At 42.6% G+C, this 20,864-nt stretch overlaps 1 long non-coding RNA gene and 1 other non-coding gene across 2 annotated transcripts; both read right to left on the bottom strand.

The window, feature by feature from the left end:
* Positions 1 to 8,109: 8,109 nt before the first annotated feature.
* Positions 8,110 to 8,646, bottom strand: LOC142385839 (uncharacterized). The gene is made up of 3 exons (XR_012770236.1): positions 8,601 to 8,646; positions 8,427 to 8,515; positions 8,110 to 8,310 (listed from the first exon to the last, which is right to left on the bottom strand). It is a non-coding gene; the product is annotated as an uncharacterized LOC142385839 (long non-coding RNA).
* A 3,477-nt stretch (positions 8,647 to 12,123) lies between these two features.
* Positions 12,124 to 12,195, bottom strand: trnam-cau (transfer RNA methionine (anticodon CAU)). The gene has a single exon. It is a non-coding gene; the product is annotated as a tRNA-Met (tRNA).
* Between the last annotated feature and the right edge of the window lie 8,669 nt (positions 12,196 to 20,864).

Genomic DNA, 20,864 nt, shown 5'->3' with positions numbered 1-20,864 from the left:
GTGAGTAATATTAAAGGAGAACTGCGGTATTTTCAACATTAAGCCTCTTTTCTGAGTCGTCTGCAATGTTTTAGAACCCCCCTCACCGTTTTTTTGATGTTTACTGCTGTCTCCAGTATTTGCCTAATTTTGATTCATCTCAACCTGCTTCAGAATGGCAAGTCATGTGCATGTCCAAAAAGGTCCGTAAAAGCACCATAAACGTCCGTTTTCAAAATCATCAACTCACCGGAGTGGTTACTGGTGTGCACTGGTAATCCATATCAAATTTCGTTGCGAAAAGTTGCTTCTGTCGTGTTTTATTTGACATTTTGTACTGGATGTTCGTTGATATTACTCCGCCACCGCTAAGAAAATAGTTCGAGCATGAACGAGCTGCCAAATTATACCCCGGTTTTAAAAAAAAAAACACGTCTATATTGATCAGCATAAATACGCTATCAAGAGCTGTTAAATTACGCCAAGCCTGACGGTGGCAGACATAGAGCATTTCTGCAATGGAAAGGAGTGAGAATCGTGACATCCTGAAATTTTCCCTCCATTCCTCCAGGACAACAAGGCCATTTTCAAAATTTTCCCACTACATAGCAGTCCGTCCGGGTCTATACACTGTATGACTTTAATTTTCAAAAGCACACAAGCGAGTATAGCTCTTAAAAACAGAAATGCTGCTATTACTTGTACCTCCATGCTTGCCAGATAAACAATGGACGTCGGTCTTTTACCGCGGATATTGCCCAAAACTCCGTTTTTGTCTCTTTCAACCAGTTTATACACAAACGCTAAACGGAGTTTTTAAAAAATCTCCACTTTTGCCGGAGTTTTTTTATGCCTCGTTTTCGGAGGAAAAAACTCTGTTTGTGTATAAACGAAAGGCACAAACGAAGGGAAAGGTCTTCGTTTATCAAAATACCCGGGTATGTGTAAACAGCACCTAAGCAGAGAAACCCAGACGTCCCTGTCCCCGGCCACTTCCTCCAGCTCTTCTGGGGGGACCCCCAGGCGTTCCCAGGCGTTCCCAGGCCAGCCGAGATCCAACGTGTCCTGGGTCTTCCCCGGGGCCTCCTCCCAGTGGGACGGGCCCGGAACACCTCACCAGGGAGGCGTCCAGGAGGCATCCTAACCAGATGCCCGAGCCACCTCATCTGACTCCTCTCGATGTGGAGGAGCAGCGGTTCTACTCCGAGCCCCTCCCGGATGACCGAGCTTCTCACCCTATCTCTAAGGGAGAGCCCTGCGGAGGAAACTCATTTCGGCCGGTTGTATTCGCAATCTCGTTCTTTCGTCACTACCCACAGCTCGTGACCATAGGTGAGGGTAGGAACATAGATTGACCGGTAAATCGAGAGCTTCTCCTTCTGGCTCAGCTGATGGCGCACCGATCCGTCTGTCAATCTCCTGCTCCATTCGTCCCTCACTCGTGAACAAGACCCCGAGATACTTGAACTCCTCCACTTGGGGAAGGATCTCATTCCCGACCCGGAGAGGGCAAATTATTATTTCATGGGTAAATTAATCAATCTTTAATGAGGTACTACAAACCCATATGTACAACACACACACACACATGAATGTTATTATAGTGTTATTATATGCATCACATTCGCAGGGCTTCATATGGTGCAACAATCGCTACGCCAGTAGATGTCACCCAAGGGAATTGAATGAAGCTTCGGGTAGTGAACCACTTTATGACACAATGGTTCAAAATGATTCAATGCTTCAAAAAGCCTCGTTTTGCCATCACTAGCAAATACCAAACTACTGTACACCTTTTCAAAGCACGATACACAATCAAGATCACACCAGATCAAGGCCCAGAGGAAAAATGAAGGGGCTTGGCACATTTGAGGTGAAGCTCTTTATGGAGCAGCTGACGAGATGTAACACCAAACACCTGTGGCAGCAAGGTAGGCCTGAAACACAGGAAAGGGTAAGAAAAGGTGTCTCATGAAGAGAGCTCCCCCCCTGGAGGTCAGGGACCGTAACACACCTCAAAGCTGAGATCTAACATCTCTCATTGTTTGCATTTCCTGTTAAATAATTCTTCTAAAAACTAAGAGCGTAAGAGTTCAAAATGTTGAACTGACTGAAGCTTCCAGGAGCTGCTGCTTCATCATCCTCAGAATCATGCTGTGTGCTGGGCTGCAGCTCCATGCCTCCATCTACTGAGCTGATGGTAGAACTCCAGCAGCTTCCTCTGCCTCAGACTCTACAGTTTAACTTTATCAACTTTCTGAGAAATCAACATAATTAATGTAATTATGATAAAAAGGGAAGGGTTTTAACCATGTGTGTAACCACCAATAATCTCTGGTTACAGCACCAAAGGCTCCACGATGAAGAGAACAGCTTTAACTAATCTGAAATATACTGAGGGGCGTCACCGTGCTGCAGCTGATGTGCAGATGAAGGTAGAAAGTGTGTGTGAGCTGATGTGAGTTCAGCAGCATGGATCAGTGTGAGGACACTAAAACCTCTCTGTGTGGGGAACATGAGAGCCAGAGCAAAGCTCAGAGGTGAGAGCACCATCTCTAACTGTCCATGACTCTTCCATCAGACTTCCTGTCTGACAGGAGGCAGCACGTGAGGCTGGGAAAACAGGTCTCAGACTCCCGGACCATCAGCACCGGGCGAACTGCAGGGGGTCCAGGAGAGGGTCTGTGATGGCCTCAGTTTGGCTCTTCCACCACATAAAGGCTGAACAACACCACTCCCTGTTTGGCTGTTGAACTTGACTTTATTATCTTTAGCCTCAAGGCCTCTGAACTGCTTGAAAGTCAAATTTCTTGCCATCATTTGTTTCACAAATGTTTACAATAGACTGAATTACAAAAGGTTCAAATCACTGGACGTTATCCAACAAAAAGAATGTCACAATGACTGATCTTGTAGGAGGTTTCATTTTCTTTTATACACCAGCCTGCCTCTTGGATATTACCCAGATACATCTCCAGCAGCAGAAATGGTTGTATATGCAACTCAAGTTGGCAACTTTGTTGATACGCCATGTTTCACACCTGCAGGCCGTTTGAAGTGCTGGACATAAGGCATTAAGAGAAAACAGCCTAAAGCTTTCAAATGGCAGCAAAATGATAAAAGCCATCATATAAACCAGTAAAAAGAATATCTCCCTCTTTCTCTGGGAGCACAGTAACAGATCTAACATGTCTTTTATTACATCCTTGTGTGATATGCAGCTTTGAAGCTCAAAGCAGAGCAGTGACTGCCACCTCTACAGTGGGGGAATGTGGTGGCCTCTGCAGGGAGAGTCCAGGGAATCAGAGCTGAAGCACAGAGGAGAGGGAGCAGCAAGAACCTACAAGTTGTATTTGCTCAAACCTTTAAGCAAAGACAACTTTCTCCTTAAGGTGACAGAGTTCTGCTTTAAGGTTACAGAGGGTTTAATTTAGTGTCATGATACCAGACTCCAGGGCCCAAAAGCCAACAAGTTTAAAAATGATTGATTAACTGATTTCTTTCCACATGGTAAACAAGGAAAGCCAGATTTAAGAGTTCATTCCTCTTGAAGCAGACGGAGACAGGAGCTGGAGACTGAGGCAGGTACAGGTAGGCTACCGAGCGTTTCCAGGTGGATGTTGAATGGAGCAGTCGGTGAAGTGAGTGCTCATCAAACACAGCTCCAAAGCAGTCCCCAGGTCAGAGCCAGCCTTCTTTAGCAGTTTGCTGAGTTTCTTTGAGTCGCTGGCTATGACGCTGCTGCCACAGCAGAAGAAAGATGCACTCTGCACCACACACTTAGGAAAGATATGCAGCATCTTGGTGCAGACACTGAAAGATCTAAATTTCCTTCATAAGTACAGTCTGGTCAGTCCTTTTTTAAGACAGCTTCAGTGTTGCATATCCAGTACAGTCTGCTGCCCAGGTAAACTCCCAGGTGTTCCTCAGCCACCTCTTCTCCTGGGATGGAGACGCTGTTTGGCTTATTCGTGCTCCTCCTAAAATCAGCAGCTGAGGTGATTATTCCCACACCAGGCCACAAAGTGGTTGACCACCTGCCTGCCTCTTGTCCTTCCTTCCCTGGTTACCTGTCAGATTTTATTACTCATTTAAAAGCTTTGAATAGTTGGACGGTTGCCTCTGTCTATGATCTGTGAACTGCTTACTCCCCTGATTGCTGCTCACACGGCCCACTGTTTAATATAACTGACCTGTTCATTAGATGGAAATGAATCCCTGCATACTCCTAAAAATCACTTTATTTTGAGGCTTTTTCTTCAAATTAAAACCCCACTTTCATAATTACTCGGGACTCTTTGTAAAATGCAAATAAAGCCAGAAAGATATGATCTTAGAACTATTAAAAAGTTATATCTAATTAGAAATAGTGCAAGTTCGGTGCCATCTGTTGGTTTCCTTAGCGAGGAAATAGTTTTTGAATTGCTCTGTATGAATGAATTGGATTAATTGGATTATAATTATAATGAATTGAACTCCAATTGGCCTGAATTGGACTTTATTACTGAAGTGCCCTGAGATAGAATAGAAAAATACTTTATTTATCCCCCAATGGGGGAAATTCAAATTCGTCAAGTAGCTCAACATTTTTTTTTAAATATTTAAAATGATTGAATTAACAACAATAAAACAACAATAATAATACTACTACTAACTAAATAATAATAAATGACGAAATGCCAAAATAAACAAATAAATAAAAATCAATCAATCAATTTGAGAAGAACTCAGCAGTCACTGTTATAAAGCCTTATGGCTGTGGGAACAAAGGACCTCCTGAACCTCTCAGTCCTGCTGCGCAGAGAGATGAGCCTCTCACTGCAGCTGCTCCTCTGTCCTGTCAGGATGCTGTGGAGAGGATGTTTATTATTCTCCATCACAGAATCTAACTTCCTCCTCATCCGTTTCTCCACCACAGCACTGAGAGAGTACAGCCTTCTGCCTACAACAGAACCAGCATTTTTCACCAGTTTGTCCAGGCGCCTACAGTTTCTGTCTGTAGTGCAACTCCCCCAGCAGACAGCAGCATAGAACAGTGCACTCTCAATGATAGTGTGATAAAACATGCACATCATATCACTGCAGACATTGAAGGACCTGAGCCGTCTCAGGAAAAAGAGACGGCTCTGGCCCCTCCTGTACACTGCGTCTATGTTGGCAGACCACTCCAGTTTATTATCCAGCACCACCCCCAGATATCTGCAGGTCTGAACAGTCTCTATCTCCCCTCCATCAATGCAGACTCACTGGTATGGAGTTTTAGATCTCCTGAAGTCCACCACCAGCTCTTTGGTCTTGGTGATGTTCAGGAGCAAACAGTTCTTTTTGCTCCAGTCAGTAAAGGCCTCCACAAGGTCCCTGTACTCCTTCTCCTGTCCACCGCGCACACATACCACAACAGCCGTATCATCAGAATACTTCTGAATGTGGCAGGACTCTGAGTTGTACCTGAAATCCGATGTGTACAGGGTGAAAAGAAAAGGAGCCAAAACAGTACCCTGCGGAGCCCCAGTACTGCATTCCAGTGTTCCAGAAACACATCTCCCCATCCTGACATACTGTGGTCTGGCAGACAAATAGTCTATAATCCATGATGTCAGGGAGGGGGCCACACCCATACCGAGCAGCTTGTCTTTCAGTATGGGAGGCTGTATGGTGTTGAAGGCACTGGAGAAGTCAAAGAACATGATTCTCACATATGAACCAGGCACATCCAGATAAGCATATGCTCGATGCAACATGTACAGAATCGCGTCTTCCACTCCTATGTGTTTCTGGTAGGCAAACTGGAGGAGGTCAAGAGCCTCAGCAACCTGCAATCTCATGCGACGAACAAGGAGTCTCTCCAAGGTCTTCATGATATGAGATGTCAGAGCCACCGGTCTGTAGTCATTCAGCTCCACCGGTTGCCCTAATTTGGTATGAGACAAGAAGTTTTCCACAGTACTGGGACTTTTTCCATCTGAATGCACATATTGAAGAGCCTCTGAAGAGGGACTGCTAGTTGACCAGCACAGTCCCTCAGAAGCCTTGGACAGACTCCATCTGGGCCTGAAGCCCTCCCTGACTTAAGTCTACTGAGCTCAGCTCCAACCTCCTCTATCGTTAGACACAGAGGTTGTAGCGGAGGGATGGCGACAGGAGTGATGTTGCTATCAACCATAGAGATGGAGATGCAGCTGGGCTCAGAATGCCTGGAGGTGGAAGCTGCCGCACAGGTGGAGGTGTAGCTTGGCTTAGGAGACCAGGCGGTGGAAGTTGCTGCAGAGGTGGAGGTACAGCTGGACAGAAGAAGCTTGTTGGTGACAGCAGAGGTAGAGGTGCAGTCAGGCGGAGGAGGAGGCTTGGCGATGCAGGTTGCCATTGAGGTGGAAGTACAGCAGGGCAGTGGAAGCAGTATGGAGGAAGCAGCTGTAGTGGTCGGGGTGGAGGGAGCAGCAGCAGAGGAGGGAAAAGCCACACTGTCAAACCTGTTGTAATAATGGTTGAAAGTATTGGCTCTGTCCACATCACCTTCTACAGCAGGGGTGGCCAACCGGTCAGAGACAAAGAGCCACATTTTTTACTGTGTTACCACAAAGAGCCGCATTATTTTTTGAAAAATGACCGAATTCTCTCCGTTCCATCCGTCTGTTCTTAACTCTCGTCTCGGTCACGTGACGCATCAACGCTGATATTAAATCCACGAACCGAGCAAAATGAGTCAAAAACAGGCGTGTTTGGAAAGCTTCCCAGTGAAGAGACAGAAGAAGAGGCTGTGACCACCTAGAAAAAGAAAGCTGCATTTTGAAGACATGTTTAAGAGTTACCAAAGCGACCAGAGAGCGTTAGGAGGCAGAGAGGATGTTACGTCAGGAGGACGCTGCTAATAAAGTTACATACAAGTACACAGTGGATTCAAGTTTATTATTATATTTACTAAATACCACAGAGTCTGTGTTAGTTGTATTATTTTATTTTGCAGTGTTTATCCGCCACACCTGAAAGGCCGGTCTGTGAAAACATTATCTAACATTAAACCGGTCCATCGAGCAAAAAAGGTTGGAGACCGTTGCCGTATTGAACTCAAACGAAGCGGGAAAAAAAAAAAATTTTGATATGAATGTAAGAGCCGCATGAAACCAGACAAAGATCCTGTTGGGAAGCTGACCAGAGCGGCATAAGTAGGAGGCAGAATCACGGCAGTTTGTCCAAAAATCACCCCAAGGTGTTTATTTACAGGTGCCTGTTTCACGTGTAGCAAAAATATTTACAACAAAAAATATAACTGAACAGTTATCTTAGTTGAACTAAATAAAACTCAACTTAGAACTAAACTAAACAAAACAAAAAAGAAATTAAATCAAATGTACATTGCTACACCCGATCAGCACAATAGTTGCACTCCCTTTCCTCCTCCCAGACAGACTAAAGGCCACTGCTTAAATAGCTTCACCTCACTGGGCAATGCCTCCTTGGTTGTACCAACAGAGGAGGTGAATCCACTGGCTTTTAACTTCACCATGTCAGTTTTCCACATGTCACAATTCATTCACATTACAGTAAAAACACTCATGCCTGTTTTACGTCTTCATCAACATGTTAACCATAGAAAAGGAAATACCAACACTGCACGAAAAGAGGGATTTGTGTCACTGTGGACGGCAGTGAACTTCCGCGAATTTGCCTAATTTTTGGACGCACCTGGGCGCTTGCAGGCAGACAAACTTTAAGTTTGTTGAGCGACAAAATCGTCGGAAACGAACCCAACTTGCGGCGGGCTCTCACAGCGGGGTGCTAATGGCCCAGCGATTAGCACCCCGCTGTGAGAGTGCCTGGACCTCTCACTGGCCTCGCTGGTATTGGACAAAAAAGGCACGTGATTACATGAAAAAGCTCTTGTAAAGCTGACCGCCCATTGGCCAATAAGGTTAATATATGCATACTTTATATGGGCATATCATTCAGCAATTATGATTAATAATTGTGATTATGATTACTAATATTCCTGGGATGTTTGTGTACTTCATATATTCACGTCATTCTTATAAGCTGCGCTATGACTAGGCTAATGCAGGCATGAATGACGTGAATCTATTGAGAATGAAAAAGAAAACTTTTTTTTTTAAAGCACTTTTATTGCCACACCACACAATGTACATAGCTTACATTGTAATAAGAACCATGTTGATAATAAAGAATTGAAAACTATATACACACACTGCTGTAGCCTACAATATACACAATAAGCCTAAACGCCGCCGTTAGGAATCCGCATTCTTCGCATTCCTCCGGTCCCTGCAGAGTCTGCGGAGTTGTCAGACGTCCTCATCCTGGATCAGAAGCTGGCTTCTGGGAGCTGTTGGAATAACCAATAAATAATCAAAACATAGTCTATCCATGCACAGCATATTGACAACTTGTCTATAAAGTAACAAAAGTCATATTGACAGCGTATATGTTCTTACTCTCTTTCACTCTTCTGTGGTGAGACTGGGAGTATTTCGGGTTGGCTTCAAGACGCGCCTGTAGCACAGCACACAGGTCCGTCACGCAGCTAAAAAAAAAACAAGAGGAATGAATAATATGACCAGTGCTTAAAAGTATCAGTGCCAGCCGTGGTAAAAGCCAGCGCCGCTCACCCTCGATAGTGTCCCCGTCTGCCTCTCTGAAGTTCGGACTGTTTGACACCGCCTCCTTCAAGCGACTCGTTACATCCATATTGTGAGGTGACAGTAGCCTGTAAAAACAACAGGCCTATGGTTAATAAAAAAACCTGCATTAACGTAACATCGGGTCCAACTCAACTAGATATTGGGAGAACATTCACTTATTCTTACCCTTGACCTGGATTATAATGCCACGGTGAGTTATGCAGGCGGCGAGCTGCTTCCTATAAAATGAAAACACGAAATTCATTTTTTTTTAAATAAAGCAACTCACACTGGTTTTCACGTGATGGACACAATTAAGTTGAGTTTAGCCTAAAGCCACAGTCAATAACCTACTCTTACCGCGGTATTCGGATTCTGTATCCGCCTTCTCTTGGGGGTGCGCTCTTCAACTTCTCTGGAATGTAACTCCAGTCCGTTCTCGACGGCCATCTTACCTCCAACCTAGCGAATCTCGGTCATAGCATTCAACAGGACTTTCATTTTATCTGCCTGTAAGCAAGTGAGTAAGTAAGTTTAATATACAGCACATTTAAAATCAGCGAGAACTGTCCCAAGTGCTGTACAGTGTCAACAAGACTAAAATTAAACAATCAAATGGTCATGTGCAAGTAGAAAAAAAACACACAAACCTGTAGACCCGCAGAGAGTTTCTGGGGAGTTGAAAGCTAGTAGTCTTCCAGCCACAAACCAGGGCAGTTTTCACAGTACGGGACTCTGTCTGCCTTTCTGTCTGTCTTTCTGCCGCCAGATCTGCTCCTTAAACTTTTTGTTTACACTGCACGACACAATGTTTCTCATACGTGATTGAACGAGAGCTTATGCGAGCCGTTAAGCTCCACCAATCATATGCGTATACGTCATTACACGGAATACTCGCGAGACAACCTCCCGTCCTTTTGCTATTTAATGTTGTCTGACCACAGCTGGCAATTTGCACTGTGTTGACACAAAAATGGACTCTGCAAGGACAAAGAAAAGACCTCGGCGATATTGTGACCATTGTGACACCGAATTAAGCCATACACAATAAAACACTGAGCGCACTACTGCACATTATGTATACAGGCCAGATTTATATATTTTTATTTCTATTTTATTTAAGAAACCTTTTAGAATATTGCTGTTGCATGCTTATTTTATCTTTATCTTATCTTTATTATTATACATTTGGACATCCAGTGCGGGCAACAAAGAAAATAATTTCATTGTTCAGGGAAACACGTTTCTAACTGCACACATGACAATAAACCTTTGAATCCTTGAATCCTTGAATTTTGCCCACAAAAAGCGGTTACAAAAGAGGTGTTTGGGAGAAAAAAAACCAGATATGCATCACCTGTCACCAGCAGACAGCGTGCACCTCTTCTTTTTCAAGACAACACAGCAACAAACTTGGCTGGAGTTGGAGGTGATGGTGAACGTGTAGAAACAGGCCTGCCCACCCCCCACCTCACCTCACCCCACCACACTTGAAAATGACTGTGGCAGCTCCTGACCTGATCACTGGCATTTACATATTAAAGGCTCTCCTAAGGAGGGGAGGGGAGGGGGGCATGGGGGAGCAGTTGCCAGGTCAATTTGCGACAATTTGGGCCAAGTTTTCACTTTTACCACCGCAAATGCAGGGGCTTAACGTATGCGGACATGTAAGGGGCCACATACATCCGCAAATCCCTCTTTTCATGCAGTGCAAATAAACCTAAATAATATCTTAACCTAATGTGTGTCACCTTCCTGATTTGGACTAGTCCAATGACCTCCCCCAATCAAGTTTCACAGAATATAAAAGCAGAAATATTGCAGCACTTCCTCCCTTTGTCTCTGAGCACATGGTGGGTATGGTGAGTAGCACACTTAAATGTTCATTTAACTGATTCTAAGGGAACATAAATCAATAAATTGTGATTGAATTTAACAATACTTGTGAGATGTTGAACTATGAAATATAACCAAACATAATACAAAACACAAACAAATCCGGGATAGTCTGTATCTGTAAAGTGCTGATTACTGATAGTAAAATGATTGAAAACAAACAAGTATGGTGAACTAAAGATGCTATTAATAAATGAGACAAATGGTCTCACCCACTTTGTCACAGCTCCGCATACGGCACAGGAGCCGCGGGTTGGCCACCCCTGTTCTACAGACTGAGAGTTCTTCAGTCTGTATCCAGTGATGGTCCTCATGCCCCTCCACACCTCCTTGGTGTTATTGTTCTCCAGCTGTCTCTCCACCTTTTTCTTGTACTCCACCTTAGCTCGACGTAACGTCTTTTTAAGCTCCTTTTGTACACTCCTCCGCCTTTCTCCATCCCCATTCTGGAACGCCCTCTTTTTCTGGTTCAGGTCTTTGATGTCACTGGTGATCCATGGTTTATTATTTGGATAGCACCTTACAGCAGAGGTCTTCAACAGGGGGTCCGCGGAGGTAATGCAGGGGGGGTCACAAAATCTTTGGTTGATTAGACGATTTTTAACATTTAAAAAAAAAAAATTTTTTATTTTTTTTTTAAACACTTTTTTCTCACAAATTGTGTGCAAACGTGTGCCATCCACAGATGGTTTGAGGATTCATTGTCCCATCTACATGCATGTTTAAAGTTAAAATCTGTGGATTATTTGAATAGCTCAGTGTTGTATGCAAGATGTTTGTTTATAAATGGCAGTGGCACGGCCACCCTGTACCTTGCACATGTTTAAAATAAAAACATGAATATATTAACCTGTGTATTATTTGAATAGCTTAGTACTGAATGTACAATAACAGAGTAGCTATGTTTATACACGGCACTAGGCCCCGTTAAATATAAAACCCAATTGTATGCCATATTAATAGTAGGGGGGTCCCTGCTCCAACTCTCCATCAGTTTGGGGGTCCCTGGCCTGAAAAACGTTGAAGACCCCTGCCTTACAGTCCTCACTGGAATCACGGTGTCCCTACAGAAATTAATGATGGTGCTGACCCTCCTGTCCAAGTTAATGGCTATTTGACATTGTGCTTCCTGCTTCTGAAGAGTGCAGATGTGTCTCTGCTTCCTCCTGCTGCTTATCGCTTTATTTGCTTTTAAATCATTTTACTTCTTTCCACAAGTCTTGGATATAATTTTATTCTTTTTCTTTTAAGTGAACCAAGACTTTTTAAAATCATTTTTATTCTTTTTACAACTTATCTGATGAGCCAGCGACTACAATCCTTTCAACATGCCCTGCCACAATCCCTGGCTTAGGAGGCCAGTGCCTTTTCCACGTGACTATTCAAAATAACAAACACAACTTAAAGAAATTGGGTAAACGATCCTCTTATCCATTTAACAAAAGTGAAAGATTTCAGTCTTTAAGCCGAATAATTCTTTTTTCTTATATCAGAAAAGTGGACTCTGTAGGACACTCATGAGCACACCAAACTAATTTGAATTATCTTTTCCAGGTTTTTTTAATATGAGACGTTAAGTTTGATTTGAAAATATACCGATTTGAAAATATACAGATAGCAGAGGATGGTTTCGATCCATCGACCTCTGGGTTATGGGCCCAGCACGCTTCCGCTGCGCCACTCTGCTTCACACCTTCGATGAGTCTCAAACTCAAAATTCGTGCCTTAGTAAGCCAGTGCCTTTGGAGGACACTCGTGAGCACGCCGAACTAGTTTGAATTAAGAGTGTGTAAAAAGGCTTTCAGAGTTGGTCAAGTGTCAGTTGTGATGATGCCGAATGTTACATCATCATTTATTAATGTGCAGATGTCAGTCTGAAATATATATATCAGAATCAGCTTTATTTAAGTGCCTAGACCCATACAAGGAATTATTTGCTGGCAGTTGTTGTCTCCCACATGCACGTGTCATAGATTACATTTAAAAAATAAATAAATACATTTTATATACATAAAAACTGTCTAAATGACAGTTGTAAAATCACAGTTCTAGGCAGGCATATGAGGGGGCAGGCAGAAATGTGGGGCATTGTCTTGTTCATCTTTTAATAATGATGACACGTTTGTCTTTCTTTGAGTTAACTCGCTTCAACGTTTATTTATTTCTGCATACACGTTCTGAATCATGGACTGGCGGCCTGTCCCGGGTGTACCCCGCCTCTCGCCGATTGACTGCTGGGATAGGCTCTAGCCCGCCCGCGACCCGATTGACGGATTCAGCGGTATAGATAATGGATGGATGGATGGATAATGGATGGACGTTCTGAATCATTTCTCCAGGAAGTGTATCTGTCATTCACATTTACCAGCCCCCTCTATTGGTCACCACTGGTCATGACACATTAATATCAACACAGGCATCATGCGGAAACATCAGGCTCCAGCACTTTTTTCCCCCGTACTTATAGTAACAGTGTTTTCTTCATGGAATTAGGTTGTTAGCTTTGTGTCCAACTCCAACCCGGAGAAGTGGATTGCACTTTGTCAGGCCTCTACCGTCAGACCTGTCCAATTTGGGTGTCCCACCTGAAGGCTAAGCTCCTGCTGGTATAGCTCTTAAGGTCGCTGAGGCACGCAAACCCCCCGACCACAATAAGGTGGCAGCCGGACTGCGAGCTCGCGGAGGAGAAGCAGTCCTGCTCCGCACGTTCGCGTTTCATGCTTGCCGTTGCTAGGCAACGTCACGCGCTTTGAAGATCTGCTTGGTCTGACGTAACAAAGGCTCTGACGCATCTGTGACGTAGGTTTCTTTCTAAAGACATCTGTGATATATAGTCTCATTTCAGCTGTTGGTCTGTCCACCGAACACAGAAGTGTTGATCAGTTTGCAAACTTTGACTACTGAACAGGAAAATAATTATTATCACTTTAACTGAATCTGGAAACATGTTAGGATTGTTTGCTTGTGCTTCTCACCGGATTGCAAGAGGTCTCGGACTTTTCAATCCCCATCCACCCGTACCGATCCTCAACCCTGAAGTTGCACGACTCATAAAGCGGTATCAGGACAATGCTTCTTCCACAGGAACAGAAGGTTTGTTTAAAGTCAAACAGCCGGAGAATCAGTGTAACTTTAGTAAGGTTTATGAGTATGCACAGAAAGGTTATTTTTCCATCAGCGTACCTGAGGAAGAAAGAATCACTGAATCAGAGGACACAGAGACACCAAAGCCCCCTAAAGGAGGAGCTGTTCCACCTACAGTTCAAACTAAAGTTACAGCTGCTGAGGATGACTCTCCTTCAACCAGTGGCCACAATTTAACCGCCAAACAAACAGTTCCAGAAGTCCAGCATGGAGAACGTTGGGATGTTCTTGCAGGTGTTGATACGATGAGAGACCCAGCAGCCGATGCAAGGAATGAGGATGCTTTGTCCAGAAGCAGCTTGGCTCTGCATGAAGATCAGAATGGTTGGATCATCAGAAAGTCCCAGCTGTTCTGCAGCAATATCAAAGCTGCGATTGACAGCACCAGAAGAAGAGTGAAGCTTTGGACGAACCGAGCCTGCACAAGAACTGCATCTGGTGTGGAGAGGATAGGAAAAACACTTTTTTTGCTTTTCGTGATAATCCATAATGTGTCTCCAGAGATAACTATGGTTTTGCTTCTAGGTTGGCTGATGTTACTCAGTCTTCTTTTCAGAGGCCTTTTCGCTGCTTTTCATAAGATTCAAAGAATGATTTGCAATATTTTTTACTGAACCCAGAGATGATCTTGCAGCTCCAAGAACCTGATATCAACCTGCTTATATTTCTTAGTCACCATAGTTTCATGGACCTTCTTTAGACACACATTTGACAGAACTCTTAGAAACATTTTCAGCTGCTTTCATCCAGTCCAGCTCTGACTTTGACGCAGCTGTGACTGAGAACTGCAGCTTTCCACAAGACGACTAAAAGAGACTTTATTCACTAAATTCACGAGACAAAACATTTTCCCTCCCACGGCTGCTCCTGTGGGGGTGAAAGTTCTGCTTCCATCCCCACAGAATAATGCTTTCAATCTAACTCAGGAAAAGTCATGAAAACGTACAGAAACACCCAGATATCTTTAAAATTTTACCTCTTTTTAAAAAAATGCTTTGAATCTAACTCTGATTATAAATGTTGAGAGGACCAGGCGTCCACTCAACATATAAGAAGAGTTAAGAATTCAGGAAAAGTCATGAAAACGTACAGAAACACCCAGATATCTTTAAAATTTTACCTCTTTTTAAAAAAATGCTTTGAATCTAACTCTGATTATAAATGTTGAGAGGACCAGGCGTCCACTCAACATATAAGAAGAGTTAAGAATTCAGGAAAAGTCATGAAAACATACAGAAACAACCAGATATCTTTAAAATTTGACCTCTTTTTAAAAAAAATCTAATTGTTATTCTATAATTAGATGTGAACATATAATTTACAATAAAAATATATATATATATATATAAATAAGAAATGTATTTGTCCATATGTTTAATTAACATTTCAATCGTAAAAACCTGTCGTCAGTTTGTGATCTGATGTGTGATGAGATTACCGGTTTACTTTCTTATAAATGAAATTGAATTGAACAAAGAAACAATCCCTCTTCCTGAAGGATTAATATACAACAAATAAAATAATTTATTTATAATAATCAATTTAAATCTGAAAATCTTGATTTAAATCTTCACTTCAGACATTTGAATAAAGAAATGATTAAAATTGTCTTCTCTGACCAACTTAATTATATATAAAAGCCAAGTTTCCCATCATGTTCCATTAGCTTCCTTTTAATGACACGTTTTAATGGTTTGGGAACTGAGGATACTGATTGTTGCACTTTTTCCCAGTAAGTGGCTGTGCTAACCTTAGCCGACTACGTTTGGGAATTTTCTTTTATATTTTTTTTTTGTCCGTGGGTCTCATTCTTTGGTCAATTTTTCCCGAGGGACGCAGTTCAAAGAGACTGTGTGGGGGGCGAGAGGTGTCTTCCATGATGCTCCCTGTCCTCTTTCGAGCTCTGGAGCAGTACAGATCCTGGATAGAGGGCAGAGGGGCTCCGATAATGTGCTCTGCAGTCCTTACAGTATACGCTGCAGATCCTAATCTCTAAAAATGATGATAAATTATGTTGAAAAAGAGTATGAAGCCAGATTTTGGGAGTGATAACTGGCAGATCATGTTGGAAGGCTGAAAAGAAATCCAAAACCATGCAATATCATACCAAACTAGAAATTTCAAATCATTAGCCTTTATACACGCTATATTACTCCCTAATTGTTCCATAAATTTCCTACTGTGTGGAGGCATGGGAAAACACATACAGAACCAACACTAATCCAGTTTATGTGCAGAAAGCTATGATCATTCTAAATGGGTCAGTGGATGGATTATTATGCACAAACAAACGGAATATTCATTACAGTGCACGCTTTCAAATTTTCTGATTTAGTTGAGCTGATAATGTACAATGCACAAAATAATCTTCAAAACTGTATTCAGAAGTTGTTTGAAATCAGAAAAAAATATTAATTTAGAGGAAAATGTATGTTAAAAAGAAGCAAGGGTCAGGAGAAATATTTTTTTTAAATGCATATCTATTAGATATACATAATGCACATCATGCATTATAACCTTTACAGGTGAACTTAATGTGACCTTCTGTAAACTTTTGAATGCACATGTCCAAATGTTCAATCTTTCAGTACTTTTTGCACAAGTTGCTGTTCTCTAACAAGGAGCTTAAAGGATAAGACCGGTTTTTTGACATTGGGCCCTTGATTTCACATTATAACATGATGTTCTACTCACCCCTGCTTGTTGTTGAACATTTGGAGCTGTTCCGAAGATATTCGCGAGGCGTCTGGCTGCTCTCTTGAGATATTCGGCCATGAAACGGTTTCCTATGGGCAAGCTTATACAGGCACAAACTATGCTGTTTATAATTTATTAATTACTGTACATTAGCACTGATAACGTGGAGGTGCGTCGCTTACTTAAAAAAATCCGGGTTACTGTAATTTTGATTTTTTTTGTCGTAAAGTGGGTGTTACTGACGTCATCGTCGTGCTACTGCCACAGACAGCCCACAGACCTGCTGCCTATTTATTCATTCGGCTAAAATTCAAAATTAGTAACCCGGATTTTTTTTAAGTAAGCGACGCACCTCCACGTTATCAGTGCTAGTGTAGAGTAATTAATAAATTATAAACAGCATAGTTTGTGCCTGTATAAGCTTGCCCATAGGAAACCGTTTCATGGCCGAATATCTCAAGAGAGCAGCCAGACGCCTCGCGAATATCTTCGGAACAGCTCCAAATGACCAACAACAAGCAGGGGTGAGTAGAACATCATGTTATAATGTGAAATCAAGGGCCCAATGTCAAAAAACCGGTCTTATCCTTTAACGGCAAAATTCACAACAGGTGTTTGATCCATGAATCGTTCAACACAACAATCAATACATTTTCTGGTTCGATTAGAATTGGTATTCAAACAGTCCTCCTCATCATGCTCTTCACATTTTGACATTGTGAGACCAAGACCACACCTAACGATTGATCAACAGGACCTCGTCATTGCGAGGCTTCAAACAGGATGTTCTCAGATGGATGTGGCCACTGAGCTTAGAGTGTCACAGAGTGTCATCATCAGCAGGTTGCAACAGAGAGACTGGAGGAGTCACAGAAAGGCATAGAAGTGGACGTCTGTTGGCCACATCCCACACTGATGTCCGCTTCATTGTGAACAGTGCCCTGCGGAACCGGATGATGAATGCCACTCAACTCCAGGCACATTTAAGGGAGGTGAGAGGCACCCAAGTGTCACGTCAGACCATTCAAAACCGTTTACATCAGCGCAGTCTGCGTGCTACACGACCTGCAAGGGAACCTGGCTACACTACCAGGCACAAGTGTCATCGTCTTGCATGGGCCAGGGAGCATTTACGCTGGATGAGGGACCAGTGGGATTCAGTGCTGTTCTCTGATGAAAGTCAATTCACGTTGAGCAGAAATGATGGCCGCCAACGATGTTGGAAACGTCAAGGACAGCACTATGCATCAGCCACCGTTGTCACCAGTTGGTGGTGGTGTTACAGTGTGGGCAGGTGTGTCTAGTCAGTACAAAACTGCCCTGCACTTTGTGAGTGGTACAGTGACAAGCCCATACTACCTGAATAACATCATTAATCCAGTCATTGTGCCCCTGCATGAACAACACAGGCCTAATTCTCAAATGGAGAATGAGAATGGCACTCAGCAAAACTTTTGTTTTGCATTTATACATGAGATTTTTTTTTTTGTCCTATTGCATACCTGGTATTTCTTCTATAGAACGTATTCAATTCTAAAGTTATCTGTGTACTTGTATCCATTAGGCCACTGAGGCGCTTCCACTGCGCCACTCTGCTACACACCTCAGGTGGGACTCGAACCCACAATCCCTGGCTTAGGAGGCCAGTGCCTTATCCACGTGACGATTCAAAATAATAAACAACTTAAAGAAATCGGGTAAACGATCCTCTAATCCACTTAACAAAAGTGAAAGATTTCAGTCTTTTGACACAATAATTATTTTTTCTTACTTATATCAGAAAAGTGGACTTTGGAGAACACTCATGTGCACACCAAACGAGTTTGAATTAAGAGTGTGTAGAAAGGGTTTCAGAGTTGGTCAAGTGTCAGTTGTGATGATGCTGTGAATGTTACATCATCTTTTATTAGTGTGCAGATTAATGTGCAGATGTGAGTCTGTATATATATATATCAGAATCAGCTTTATTTTGTCAAGTGTGTAGACCAGGGGTATTCAATTAAAAGTCACTGAGGTCCAGTTATTAAATTTTGTCGAAGTAGAAGGTCCGAACCGAAGTCCAGCTTGTGTCTTCTAGCCTTCCCCTATGTCCACATTTTCATATGGTTTCAACAATATCTATGGTTAATTTCCAATGCAGGAAATGAACTGAGTGCACAAATCTATTTTACCATAAATAAAAGTGGTCCCAATCAAATAAATTCAAGGCCTTTATTTCAGATTAAAGAAAAAATAAATAAAAACGTGCAAACCGAGTGGAATAACTATTTTTTCTCTTAAATTAAAGCGGTCCCAACCTGAGGAATCAAAGGCCTACAATTCGAGTAAAAAAGTCAACTCAGAAAACAACTAAAAAGTGCAAACAGAGTATTGACTTAACATTTTCTCTTTGTTCTTAAAATAAGGAGCTAATGAGGGCATACTTTTCAAGAAAATAAAAGTCCACATATTCAGAAAACAAGTGGCTTTTTAGGGGGGGAAATGCAAACAGAACATTTTTCTTTGAACTTTTCTCTTTTATTTCTTCTTCTTTTACTTTTCTTAATGAGAAAAATGGGCATGTGGCTGACTTGCCAGTAATTTAAATCTTGGTTGGAATGGAGTTAGTGCCATTCTCATGCAGACATGTAGGTGTTCATTGTTGAGCCTAGAACGGTACTTGTTTTTGACAATGTTCATAGTGGAAAAAGCTGACTCACAGCTGTAAGTCGATCCAAACATAGTCAAGGTGTTAGACACTCTCAGAAACAGTCTGTAACCAGAAAGTAGCAGGGTTAGATGCCTCAAAATGCTCTCTTAATGCAGCATTTCCTTGCAGATCAATGAGCTCAAGCTGTAGAGATCCTGCATGTGCCCACTTGTATGTCTGAGACAATTGGAAAATCCTCTGACTTCTCTGATGAGGAAAGGATTCTGAATAAGCAGGAGGAGCTGCTGCCCAAGGTAGAAGCTGTTGAACCTGTTACTGAAATTTCTAATCAGCTTGTTGATGAAGTCAACATATGGAGAAACAGCTCTCTCACCCTGAATCTGTTCCTGCAGTTTTGGGAAGTGTTCACACTCTCCTTCAAGATCTTCTTTGAAAATGTCCAGCTTCCTCTGGAAAGAGCGAACAGCTGTCATCACATCAGCAACTGAATTGTTTTGGCCCTGTAGCTTTAAATTCAGCTCATTAAGATGTGATGTAATGTCAACCAAAAAGGCAACCATCTCCATCTTGTGCTCATCTTGCAGAAAAATCGAAAACTGTGTTGCTCTCTGACTCTTGACCTGCTCTAAGAAAGCTGCTATTTCTTTTCGAACAGACCAGAAACGTCCCAGTGCATAGCCTTTACTCAGCCACCTCACATTGTTGTGCAGTAGCAGGTCATTAGCCTTTGCCTGAACATCTTCCAGGAATTCTCTCAGGAGGCGATGCTGAAGGGATGAGGATGCCCTAAGGAAGTTGATGAGTTTCATCACTGTGTTCATTATTTCAGCAAATTGTTCTGATAGAGTGGCACACAGAACAGTCTGATGGATGAGACAGTGATAAGCAATAAGATCTGGGTTGTCCTCTTTCATCCGGGGCACAGCCCCCTTCTCTTTTCCCACCATGGAAGGGGCACCATCTGTGGTGACAGAGACAACCCGCTTCATATCGATGCCCCTCTTTTATTGCTGCATATATGTCCTCTCCTCTTGTGTGTGTTTCAAGTGGCATTAGACCCAGCAGGTCCTCACAGAGCTCCTTCTTATCTTTGTGAAAAAGTCTCACATACACCAAAAGCAGGGCATTGTCAGTAACATCTGTAGACTCATCAATGGCCAAAGACAGGCATGGTGCACTCTGAATAGCTGCATCAAGCAATGCCAGTACATCATATTTCTGACTTTCTGGTTGCTGTTGTAGCTGACATCGGGTTTTGTTTGATTTTTTTCACACATCTCGTCTTTTTGTTTTCCCTCAAATAATGTCTCAGCAACGGCGTTTAAGCACTCTTTCACAACGGCCCCATCACTAAATGTTTTTTTATGTTGCCCCAAAATCCACGCTACTTTTAAGGAACATTCGTTTGCACGTTGCTGGGCTGTAAATGTATGTGTGATGAGTCGGGTCGACCTGTCATACTGTGCTTGCAGTTCGGTTATTTTGCGTGCCCTCACCTCGGACTTCAGGGGATAACTTTGCTCAAAAGAGCTGTGCTTTGTTTGATAGTGGCGCTTCACGTTGCCGCTTTTAATTAATGCCACGTTTTTGGAGCATATGAGGCACACTGGTTTTGAACTGTTCGCCGGAAGAATGAACATAAATTTCCTCTCTGCTTCTTGTTCTACTGTGATGCGCTGGTTAAACTGACGATTTTATTGGCTCAACTGAATGAAGCTATTGTCGTATTAACTGGAGTAGCAGCACCCGCTGTCAATTAGCCACGACCGTCCAAAATAATGCGTCATGAAAATGACTTAATCTCGTGAATTTACCATTGGTCACGGGTCCGGACAGATCCTAGCCTGGCGTCCACAATCTCGAGG

This window comes from Odontesthes bonariensis, chromosome 8, assembly GCF_027942865.1.
Source record: "Odontesthes bonariensis isolate fOdoBon6 chromosome 8, fOdoBon6.hap1, whole genome shotgun sequence".
In the NCBI taxonomy this organism is placed as follows: Eukaryota; Metazoa; Chordata; class Actinopteri; order Atheriniformes; family Atherinopsidae; genus Odontesthes; species Odontesthes bonariensis.
This window is presented reverse-complemented; position numbering and strand designations above follow the sequence as displayed.